The following is a 12,355-nucleotide window of genomic DNA, read 5'->3' on the forward strand; positions in this document are numbered from 1 at the left end:
CTTGTCTTGCATACTATCAGCATGGTAGTGTAGCGGTTAGCATGATGCTATTACAGTGACCTGGTTTCAATTTCCGCTGCTGTCTGTAAGGAGTTTGTACATTCTCCCCATGTCTGCGTGGGTTTCCCCCGGGTGTTCTGGTTTCCTCACACATTCCAAAGACGTACAGGTTAGGAGATATGGGCATGCTATGTTGGCGCCAGAAGAGTGGCGACACTTGCGGGCTGCCCCCAGAACATTCAGTAATGCAGAAAGACGTGTTTCACTTGTGTTTTGATGTACATGTGACTAATAAATAAACATCTTATCTTATACAGATCAGTTCATTACACAGTGCATTGAGGTAGTAGAGGGTAAAACAATAACAGAATGCAAAATAAAGTATAGCAGCTACAGAGAAAGTGCAGTGCAGGTAGACAATAAGGTGCAAGGTCATAATGAGGTAGATTGTGAGGTCAGGAGTCCATCTGATCATATGAGTGAACCGTTCAATAGTCTTATAACATTAGGATAGAAGCTGTCCTTGAGCCTGGTGGTACCTTCTTTCAGGCTTTTGTATCTTTTGCCTGATAGGAGAGGGGAGAAGAGAGAACGTCTGGGGTGGGTGAGGTCTTTGATTATGCTGGCTGCTTTACCGAGGCAGTAAGAAGTATAGACAGAGACCATGGAGAGGAGGCTGGTTTCTGTAATGTGGGGAGCTGTGTCCACAACTCTCTGCAGGTTCTTGCGGTCATGGGCAGAGCAGTTGCCATAGAAAGCCATGATGCATCCAGATGGAATGCTTTCTATGGTGCATCGATAAAAATTGGTGAGGGTCGATGGGAACATGCCAAATTTCTTCAGCCTCCTGAGGAAGTAGAGGCACTGGTGAACTTTCTTGGCCATAGTGTCTACGTGGTTGGACCATGAGAGGCTAATGGTGATGTTCACTCCTGGGAACTCGAAGCTCTCAACCCTCTCGACCTCAGCACCATTAATGTAGACAGGTGCATGTACACTGCCCCCTTTCCTGAAGTCAATGACCAGCTCTGTTGTCATGACATCAAGTTACTAAGCTCTCTGTCTCCTTCCTGTACTCATCGTTATTTGAGATAGGGGCCAGTATGTCGATATCATCTGCAGACTTGTAGATGGAGTTAAAGCAGAATCTGGCCATGCAGTCATGAGTGTATAGGGGGCCGAGGACGCAGCCTTGTGGGGCACCAGTGTTGAGAATAATCGTGCTGGAGGTATCGCTGCCTATCCTCACTGATTGCGGTCTGTTGGTCAGGAAGTCAAGGATCCAATTGCAAAGGGAGGTGTTGAGTCCGAGGTCTCGGAGTTTGGTGATGAGTTTGCTTGGAATTATAGTATTGAAGGCAGAGCTGTGGTCAAATAACAATAATCTAACTTGCATGTCTTTACTGTCCAGATGCTCCAGAGATGAGTGTAGGGTCAGGGAGATGGCGTCCGCTGTAGACCTGTTTCAGCAGTAGGCAAATTGCTGTGGGTTGAGGGTGTCTGGGAGGCTGAAGTTAATGCGTGCCATGACCAGCCTCTCGAAGCACTTCATGATGGTGGATGTCAGAGCCACCGGGCGGTAGTCATTAAGGCATGTTGCCTTGTTCATCCTGGGTGCTGGGATGATAGTGGTCTTCTTAAAGCAGGTGGGAGCCTCAGATTGAAGCAAGGAGGGGTTAAAAATATCTGCAAATATCCCTGCCAGCTGATCTGCATAGGATCTGAGGACACAGCCGGGGACGCTGTCCAGGTCAGATGCTTTCCATGGGTTCACACTCCGGAAGACTGATCTTATGTCCTCAATCGTGACTATGGGTTCAGGTGCATTGGAGGCTGTCGGGGTGGATGGTGACAAACCAATCCCCTTCTGTTCAAAACATGCTTTAGGCTCATCGGGAAGGGATGCACTGCGGTTGGCAATGCTGCCCAACTTTGTTTTCTGGCCCGTTAAGGCATGTAAGCCCTGTCACAACTGACAGCTGGTCTGGGACTCTATTTTGGACTGGTGTTGTCTCTTGGCACCTCTGATAGCTTTATGGAGGTTTTATCTCAATTTCTTGTATAGGTCAGGGTCATCTGATTTGAATACTGCAGTCCTAGACTTCAGTAGGGAGCGGATCTCCAGTTTATCCATGATTTCTGGTTTGGGAACACCTGTATTGTCCTCTTTGGTACACACTCCTCAACACACTTGCTGATGAAGTCTGTGATGGTGGTGACATACTTATCAAGGCTGGCAGCTGAGTCTTTGAACATGGACCAGTCTACCAACTCAAAGCAATCGTGTAGAAGCTAATCTATTTCCTCAGACCAGCACTGTACGACTTTCTGTACTGGATCCTCCCGTTTCAGCTTCTGTTGTATGCAGGGAGGAGGAGCACAGCCTGGTGGTCTGACTTACCAAGTTGAGGGGGGGGGGGGGTGGCTTGGTAGGCATCTTTGGTTGTATAGCAATGGGCAAGGGTGTTTGGGTCCCTGGTGGGACAGAAGACATCACACATCAACCCTTTCTGATTCTGTCATACTTCTGCGAAGTCATGACAAATACTCAAAAACTAATTTTTTCAGGTTTTTAAAAGAGGAGAAAAAGGGTTTGGTCAGAAATGACAGAGGCTGAAATCTCTGAGACCGAAGTAAGAGGTGGCTAAGGAATAGAGGAAGGGTGTATAGGCTGAAGGACAGTGTTGATCTGGAAAAAGTGCATCACAACTCCGTGTATTAAGAAATAGCTATGAGCAGTGAATAATGCCAAGGCCAGTAAACCCAAGTACATTCTGGCTAAAAACATGTCCTTCAGAACCACCATTAATGAAGCCAATATAGCAATAACTGGCATCCCCAAGGTGGAAAATTGTTCATATGTATCCTTATTAATGGCCATCCCATCTGTCTGCTTTTCATTGGCAAATAATGGAAGATACAATTCACAATGGTATCTTGTCGCACTCACTTACCAAGGACTTGCTCACTGATGCTCAGTTTGAGTCTTACCAGGTACACTCGGCTTTTGACTTCATTGTAGCCTTGGCCCAAATGTGTACACAGAAAAAACCAAAAATGCCAGAGATGGGAGTGAGTGCATTTCACATCAAGGGAGCATTTGGCTGAGTGTGGCCTCAAAGGGCCCTGGTAAAAGTGGTCAATGGCAATCGAGAAGAAAACTTGTAGTTGATGTCATGGTTTATAGGGAGATCATTTTGGTTGTCGGAAGTCAGTCATGTGAGCCCTGGGAATTAATGACTTCCCAAGGTGCTCTCCAGGGCCAAGCTAACTTTTGGGTCATAGTTTCAAGAGTGCTTCAAGAGTGACTGTTCCTCCAGCAGAAAGTTGGAAGGCGGATTTATGTTCAGGGTAGCAATGGCAGAAAAGCTGCATCTTAACGTCATCCTATCAGTCCTGTGCGACTAAATGGACTGATTCAGTTCCTCAATGATATGCAAGTTCAATGAAGGAATTTGCAGTTCAACCTTACCCAAGTACATGGAGAGCTTGAGCTCATGTTGTCCTGTCTGTTCAGTAAATAGGCACATCTTCTGTGTACCATTCAAATTTGATTCGGCTGGCAACCTAGAAGCTTCACAGTCATTTCACTTGTTTATTGGATGTTAATACTGTCGAGTAGATATTGCATCTTTTGCTCTCGCCATCAGGTCATGCAAGCAGGTTTTTCATTGTCTCTGTACCTCACTGTACTTGTGCGTTTGACAATAAACTTGAATAGTTTAAGTGGGTGTGACTCAAAGCCTTCTTGGCTGAAACCATTTTTTATGGGATTTTAGGATCAGTCTCATTGTACTTTTGGACAATAACCTTGAAATTAAAAACAGAAAGTGCCAGAAATACTCAGGTCACACAGTGTTGGTGGAGAGAGAAACATAGTTAACGTTTCCACCCACGACCATCAGCAGAACTGGGAAAAACAGGAAATATAGAAAGTTTTAGGTTGAGGACAAAAGTGGGAAGGAGCAGTGGGAACTAAAAGGAAAGTCTGTGATAGGGTGGAGACAAGTGATGGCAGTACTGGTTGATAGAAGATGGTGGAGGCTTGTGAATAGCAGGCGGTGTGTCTGGAGCCATAAATAGGGGAAGATAAATGATATCGGAAATTACTGGAAGAGGAGAGAACAAAAAAATGAATGCTGGAAATGTGGTACAGAGCCAGAATGGATGATGATTTGAAATTGTAGAATTTGTTGTTGAGCCTGAAAGGTTGTAATTTATCTAGTTATCCTGTTCCACAAGTGTATGTTGAGTTTTGTTGGAATGGTGCAGGAGTCCAAAGGCAGGCCAGAGTGAGAATGGGAGAGCAAGTTAGTGACAGGAAAATGGAAGGCCAGGGAGGGATATTCAGCGTCAGCATTGATTTTAGAGAAGGTCTTATTAGCATAGAGCCATTGACCTGTATGTCAGGTGTGAGGACTTTGGACCAGACAGAAGCACAGTACTCAGATGCAGAGTGTACCAGGGCCTGGACTGATCTATATTCGTTAGGATTATTTCCTCAGGATGTTTCAGTAAGATTCTCTATAATGTTTACTCTTTGTGTCATTAATTTTTAAGTGATGGCTGTAATGAGAGATCAATCTAAAGTGACTTCAGAGTACTGCAGATGTCTTTTGTGTGTTACTTTTCCACAAATCTGTACATTTGGAATTCTGTTGGACTGAGATTTGTTACGGTGGAATAAGAAAATGGCTATCTTGACTGAATTAGGTTTATTTGATTTGATTTGAAGTACCGGGTTTGAAAATTTGCATTGTAGGGTGTGCAAGTTGTTATTGAGAATGGTTTGTACTGTTTCAAAGGAACCACATGGTGAGCATATTAAATATCATCAATGTGAAGAACAGACCAATGAGGAAGACCACCACTGAGCACTCAATAGCAGTTTAAATCCTCAGAAGTGCATGTGAAATGTACAGCTTGATAGGGACGCTTTGAATTGTGCAAAAATTGTTGTAAGTGGTCAATATTTTGATGATAGGGAAGTATACGGTGGGTTCCCCAGGACTTGGTACTAAGACTACTGCTTTTCTTGATAATGTTAATGACTTGGGTGTACAGGTACACTTTGTAAGTTTGCAGCTAGGATGAAACATGACCACATAGTGAACTATGAAAAGGATAGTAATAAACTTCAAGAAAATATGGACAGGCTACTGGAAAGGGCAGATGAAATTTAATGCTGACATATAGGGACTGTTACATTTTGTTTGGTCAGAACAAATTGCTTCTGGTGTTGGTGGGTGGCAGGAAAATCAGAAGGAGTTGATTGGAATGTGAGGGAGAATAGGTTATGGGGAAATGTGAGGGGATGGGACTGATGGGAATGCTCTGAGACCCGGCATAGACTTGATGGGCCTAATGGCCTCATTTGTCATAAGAAAATATGAGAATGTGAAGAACAGAGATTTGGGTAAAGTGTTCTGAATCTGACATTTATATTAAGAATCTCTTTTCGGTTTCATTTTGATCTCACTCTCCAGCATTATGCAATGCCTGAAATATCTCTTGTGAGGTCCTTCTATTGCTCATTTACTGTCTACCTCCTTATCTTTGATTGCAATCCGACAAAGCCTGACTTAACATCAAACTGCTCATGTAAACCTTTCATAATGGAATTTCCTCTGTTGTTTGTTTTAGTTTGTAAATGGACTAATAACATTATTCAGAAGAACACAAGAAAGTAGGAGCATGAGTGGGCCAGCAGCCCCCTCGAGCCTTGAATGTGATCCTGGCTGATCTACACTGGCCTCAACTCCTCTTCTATGCCAGTTCCCCAGAACTCTCAATTCCTCACTTTCAAATATTTATCTGTCTCGACCTTAAATATATCAAATGATCCGGCTTCCACTGCCCCAGGGGACAGAGAATTCTGGAGATTCACTACTCTCCAAGAGAAGTAATTTTGACATACCTCAGTTTTAAATGAATGGCCCCTCATTTTCTCAGGTTTTTAATTTTTTTTCTATTACTTTTTTCAGTGGTTGAAATTTATAAAAACATGGTTTCAAATGAGTAAGTTTTAATTGTTTTTTGAAGGTCTTGATATGGACTTGATAGTTTCTTCCAGATCCATGCTTTTAGTTGAGGCAAGATCTTGCAGTGTGAGCTTGCGTAGTCAATTTCCTGGAAGATATTGGCAACATTTAGATTTACAGATTGATAAAATTATTTTCTTACAGTCGCTAACAAAATCTGTTTGTCCATTCTGCAGAAATACTTGAAGAAAAGCATAAGGACAATATCAGGAGTCTAACTGTTTCTAATCTGTCTTCTAAGATTACAGTATATCTGACCCATGCCTCTATCACTTTCTGGATACTCCACCTGGCCCAGTATTCTATTATGTTCCCAGTTCCTGTATCTGATCTATGTACTAATCACAGCATCCAGCTACTGTCCTTGGCCGCCTCTGTCATTTTAGTCTCCAATTGTTGTCCTTGACCAGTCATAGATACTTACCCTGAATTATGTATTTAACCTCACTACTTACAAACTGTTCCTGAGGTGCATCTTCAGACTGAGTCTCTATCTGATGTATGTCTATGATCTCTCATTCCTGGCCCATGCCTGTAATCCATCTCCCAATACAGTGTGCAATTTTGTCACTTTGTCCTAAGATGCTGTTCCTGAACTACATTTCTCTTTACTGCATCTGACTCTACTGTACCTGATGTAGAGACTCTCAACTTCCTGATTTCCACCTGATTATGCCTTTAATGTCCCTTGATACTGCATCTGATCTGTATCCCTAAAATCAGTTTTCAGATACTGTGCTCTCTTCATTTCTCTAATTCTAGTCTTTAGATATTGTATTGAGTGCTGCATCTAGTCTAATACATTGGTAAAATCCTTCATCCCTTGAACCATTCTGGTAAATCTTCTGCATCCTTCCAGAATGTGGTGACCAGAACAGCAATATTTTAGATGTGGTTTAACCAGAGCATTATAAAGGTCCAACATCACTTCCTTGCTTTTGTACTCAACGTCTATATTTGTGAAGCCCAAGATCCCATTTACTTTGCTCATTACTTTCTCAATATGTCCATCATCTTCAAAGATCTATGCATATGAACCCCTAGGTACCTCTGCTCCTGCACCCTGTTTAGAACTGCATTGTCTCTCCCTTTTCTTGCTAAATTGTATTATCTAACCCTGCTCTGTATTAAATTCCATCTACCCTGTATCTTATCCTGTTGTAGTCAATTGGTACATCTCTAATATCACTCTCTGGATTCTACATCTGTAATTTCATTCTGCAGGCACCGTTTTTATTTATTCATTCTTCAGGATCTGGACATTGATTCCAAAGTCAGCATTTATTCCTCATTCTTTCTTGTCCTTGAAAAGGTGGTGAGCTATGTTCTTAAGCTGTTGCCATCCTGGTACCCACCCCCCACCTCCCCCCACAGTGCTATTGGGGAGGGAGTATCAGGATTTAGACCCAGCATGTTGATGGAACAACAAGATAGAATGGTGGAAAACTTGTGGTGGAACATGCAGGCAGTGGTGGTCTATCTGCCTGATCCCCATATCCTTCATGGTGGTAGACATTGTGGATATGGGATGTATTACCAGAGTAGACTAAACCAGTACCTGAAGTGCATTTTGCACACTATAGCCAATCTGCACCTGTGCTGAATGGGTTATGAGTCAGGTAGGTCATTTTGTCCTGGATAGTATTGAGCTTCTTGAATGTTCACACATCCAAGCAAGTGGATGATATTCCTTGTACATAGCAGAAAGTTATTGGTGTATCAAGAGATGACCCATTTGGCCAAACGTACCTGCTTGCTGACTGGCTCTTGTAGCTACATTATTTTTGGCCGTTGGTGACTCAGAGGATGTTGATGGTGATGACTTTGAATTTCAAGGATAGATAATTGGGTTCTCTTTAGTAGGAAATGGTCAGTGCCTGGCATTTCTGTGTTATGATTATTACTTGTACTTTACAGCACATGCCTGAATATTGGCTAGATCTTCCTGCATACATGTGTTGCTGCAGAGTTGCAAATGGAATTTAATATATTTGAACAATGCTGTAGGGAGGTCTGGAGATGAATGGTCCTTGGTAAACCCAAACAATATCAATGAACGGTTTATTGGAAGGTAGTATAGCCTTGTAGCACTGTGGACAACACCTTTGATCACTTTGCTGATGATTGACAGTAGACTGATTGGGGGTTGATTAAACATATTGAATTTGGCCTGCTTTTTGTGAACAGGATAGACTTGGACAATTTTCCACTAGATGCCATTGCTGGAACAGAGACACGGTTAGTTCTGGGCTGCAGACTGTCAGCTCTTTCGCGGAAATGTTGTCTGGTCACATTGCCTTTGCTGTATTAAGCGCTATCAGCTGTCCCTTGACATCACAAGGAGTGAATCGAATTGTCTGAGGACTTCTGCAATGGTGGGAGTATCAGGAGGCAGTTAAGGTGGATCATCTACTGAGTACATCTGTCTGTACAGCATTCCTAATACACCAGCCTTGTTTCCAGCAGTCACGTGCTATCAATAAGGATTGAGATGTTCTTGGAGCCTCTACCTAAGCAGTTTAATTGTCCACCATCAATCACAGCTAGATGTGGCAGCACTGCCGAGCTTTGATCTGATTTGTTGTTCATTGCATTGTTTAGCTCTGCCTGTAGCCCTCTGCTGTTTTTGCTATTTAACATGCATGTAGTGCTGTGTTTCATCATTTCATCAATATCTCATTTTTAGGTATGCCTGGTACTGCTCCCAACATGCCTCATGCCCTCTGCACTCCTCATTGAAACAGGATTTGTGATTTTTTTTACTAAATTCCCAGTTTGCTAAATATCTGTCATGTCTTAGACCCCTTGATATTGACTCTAATATCTATAAATATTGTAGATCCTGTATCTGACCTACATGTCCCTCCCTCCCTCCCCCTCTCACGCTCTCTCTCTTCAACAAACTTTTATAGATTTGAAGAACACTTTTACCATGTTGTCTTGAGAAAAGGCTCCCCAGCCTAATCCACTTCCGGTACCAGGTCTGTATCTCTGTTGGTCACAGCCCTTCAAGTATACATCCAAGTACAGTTAAAATGTGATGATGGTTTCTGTCTCCACTAGCCTCAAGCAGTGAGTTCTAGACTCCACTACGTGTCTGAATAAATCCTCTAATCCTTCTGCCCATTATCCTAAATCTATATTCCTTTGGTAATGGAGATAGGACTGTATTTACTCTTCCCAGGCCCATCATAATTTTACACAAGTCAGTTAAGTCTCGTCTCAGCACCCCACCCCATCTTTCCCCATAGCTACAATTTTCCAGTTCTGGCAACATTCTTTTAAATGTTCTTTGCAACCTATAGTGGAATCACATCTTTCCTGTAATGTGGTGACTAGATTACCATGTATTACTCAAGAATAACTAGTCGCATCCCATAAACACTTTTAACCACTATCTTTTAATGGTTTGTAGACATAGAATCCGAGTTCCCTCTGTTCCTCCACACGTTCAGTATCCTCCTATTTCTGTACGTTCTCGTTCCTTGTTGCATCTCTCCAAATGCATTACCTCACTTTTCTGGATTCAATTACATTTCCAACTTTTCTGCCCAACTGACCAGAACATCTATATCTTCCTTCAAACCACACAGGCAATTTTTGTATCATCTGCAAGCTTCTTATCATGCCCCCCCCCCCCCCCCCCCCCCAAATCATTATTATACGTTACAAAAGACATGGGATTGAATACAGAGCCCTGTGGAACCTAGTAATAACATGCTGGTCACAAAAACCTGTCAATCACCACCTTTTGTTTCCTGCCTCTGAGTTAACTTTGGATCCAATTTGCCACATTCTTTTGGATCATTTTTACATTATTGATCAGTCTGCTGTGTGAAGCCTTGTCCAAAGCGTTGCCAAAATCTGCGTAGACTATTTCAAATACACTGACCCTCCTTGTTACTGTCTTAAAAAGTATTATCATTAATCAGACATGACCTTTTCTTAACAAATCTAAGCTGATTGTTCTTGGTTAGTCTGTGCCTTTCTAAATTAAGTTTATAACAACCCTTAGAATTGATTCCAATAACTTGTCTACTTTTTAACTAACTAACTGGTTAACTAGCCTATAATTTTTTGGTTTATCCCTCCCTCTCCTTTTAAACAATGATACAACTTTAGCAGGCCTTCAATACTCTGGGCACCATTCCTGTAGCCAGGGAGGCTAGAAAATTGTTGTTAGAGCCTCTGCAATTCTCCCCATTGCTTCTATTAACAACTTTATCTGGGCCTGGTTACTTATCTGCTTTCAAAGATTTTTCTCCCTTACTATATTTATTCCATTAGGTATTTCACACTTGTCTCCTTAACTGTAAACCCAGCAGTACTGAGAACTTCTGTCATGAGAACTGCTGTAAAACATTCATTAAAAATCTTCCCCACATCCTCTGCCTTCAATGTGGGTTACCTTTTTGGTCTCTAGTAGGTCCTACTCTGTCTGTGAAGCATCTTTGGACTTTTTCTGATTTTAGTTGCCATTTTTTTTTCATGCCCTCTGTGTTTTCCTAATTGATCTTTTAACTTCATTGCTACACTCTTTATTCGTCCAGACACTCTGCTGCAGGAAGCTCTTGCTGCCTCTCATGAAATAAGCTTCCCTTTTTTCTTATCCTGTGTGTAGTTTGTCATCCATAGGACTCTACATTTGGCAGTCCAATTTCTTTTTGTGGGAATGTGTTAACTTTAATCGCCATGAATCTCCTTCTTTAATGCCTTCCATTGCTCTGAGACTGACTTACCTTCAATGGAACCAGGTGGGGGAGGGGGACAAAACTGGGCAAGGGGGGGGGGGTTTAAATGGGAAAAAAATAGAGGGTGGGAGGATCTAAGTGGATCTGAAGAAGGGTGGTGGGGGGGGGGGGGAGACTCAGGAGGGAAGGGTTACTTAAAGTTCGAAAATTCAATGGGATTGGGTTGGAGACTACCCAGGTGGAATATGAGGTGCTCTTCATGTTTGCATTGGGTCTCATGCCAGCAGTGGAGAAAGCTGAGGATGGCAGGTTGCTCGGGGAAGGGGAGTTGAAATGGCATGCATCTGGGAGCTCAGGATAGACACTGAAAACAGTGCACAAGTGCTCTGTGAGCCAGTTGCCTAGTCTATGCTTGGTCTCTCTGATGTAGAGAAGGCCATATGGAAAGCACTGAATACAGTAGATGAGATAGGAGGAAGTGCACGTGAATCTTTGCTTCATGTAGATGTTTAGGTCCCAGGATGATGGTGAGGAAGGAGGTGCAGGAACAAGTGTTGTACTTTAATATGCATGGGATCCACAGTGACTTGGCCATTTGGATTCAGAATGAACTTTTTGTAGAAGACAGAGGGTAGTGGTCAATGGGACTTATTCTGGCTGGAGGTCTGTGACTGGTGGTGTTCTGCAGGGATCTGTATTGGGACCTCTGCTGTATATAAATGACTTGGATGGGTGGGTTAGTAAGTTCGCGGGCAATACAAAGATTGGTGGCATTGTGGACAGTGTAGAAGATTGCATAAGGATACAGCGGGATATAGATCAGTTGCAGATATGGGGAGAGAAATGGCAGATGGAGTTTAATCCGGGCAAGTGTGAGGTGTCGCACTTTGGGAGATCAAATGTAAAGAGACAGTACATAGTTAATGGCAGGACCCTTACCAGTTTTGGTATACAGAGGGATCTTGGGGTCCAAGTCCATAGCTCCCTGAAAGTGACCGCACAGGTTGATACGGTGGAAAGAAGGCGTATGGTATGCTTACCTTTATTAATTGAGGCATGGAGTTCAAGAGTCAGGAAGTTATGTTGCAGCTTTATAAAACTCTGGTTTGATTGCATCTGGAGCATTTCATTCAATTCTATTCGCCCCATGATAGGAAGGATGTGGAAGCTTTAGAGAGGATGGTGAAGAGGTTTACCAGGTTGCTACCTGGATTAGAGGGCATGTGCTTTGAGGAGAAGTTGGACACACTTGGGTTGTTTCCTCTGGAATGGTGGAGGCTGAGGAGAGACCTGTAGAAGTTTATTCGATTCTGAGAGCCATAGATAGGGTAGACAGCCAGTATCTTTTTCCCAGGTTCGAAATGCTTAATACTAAAGGGCATGCATTTAAGATGAGAGAGGGCAAGTTCAAAGGAGATGTGCAGGGCAAGTTTTTTTTTTACACAGAGTGGTAGGTTCCTGGAATGCACTGCCAGGGTTGATGGTGGATGCAAATACGATAGAGGTATTTAAGAGGCTCTTAGATAGGCCCATGAATATGCAGAAAATAGAGGGATGTAGACATTGTATAGGCAGAAAGGACTAGTTTAGTTAGGCGCTTAATCACTAATTTAATAAGTTCGG

The 12,355-nt window shown here is 42.7% G+C and overlaps 1 protein-coding gene across 5 annotated transcripts in view; it reads left to right on the forward strand.

Moving 5' to 3' along the window:
• Positions 1–12,355, forward strand: part of exd3 (exonuclease 3'-5' domain containing 3) — a 137,622-nt gene that overhangs the window by 1,280 nt on the left and 123,987 nt on the right. Inside the window, exon 2 of one of the 5 annotated variants that reach the window (XM_052037328.1) lies at positions 8,954–9,022. The exons of 3 other annotated variants lie outside the window; for them this stretch is intronic. The gene's annotated coding sequence lies outside the window, so the exon portion shown is untranslated. Of the gene's footprint in view, positions 1–4,479; positions 4,515–8,953; positions 9,023–12,355 lie in introns of those variants that run through there. One more of the 5 variants, XM_052037327.1, reaches the window with a different exon arrangement.

Source organism: Pristis pectinata, chromosome 23 (assembly GCF_009764475.1).
Source record: "Pristis pectinata isolate sPriPec2 chromosome 23, sPriPec2.1.pri, whole genome shotgun sequence".
NCBI lineage: Eukaryota > Metazoa > Chordata > Chondrichthyes > Rhinopristiformes > Pristidae > Pristis > Pristis pectinata.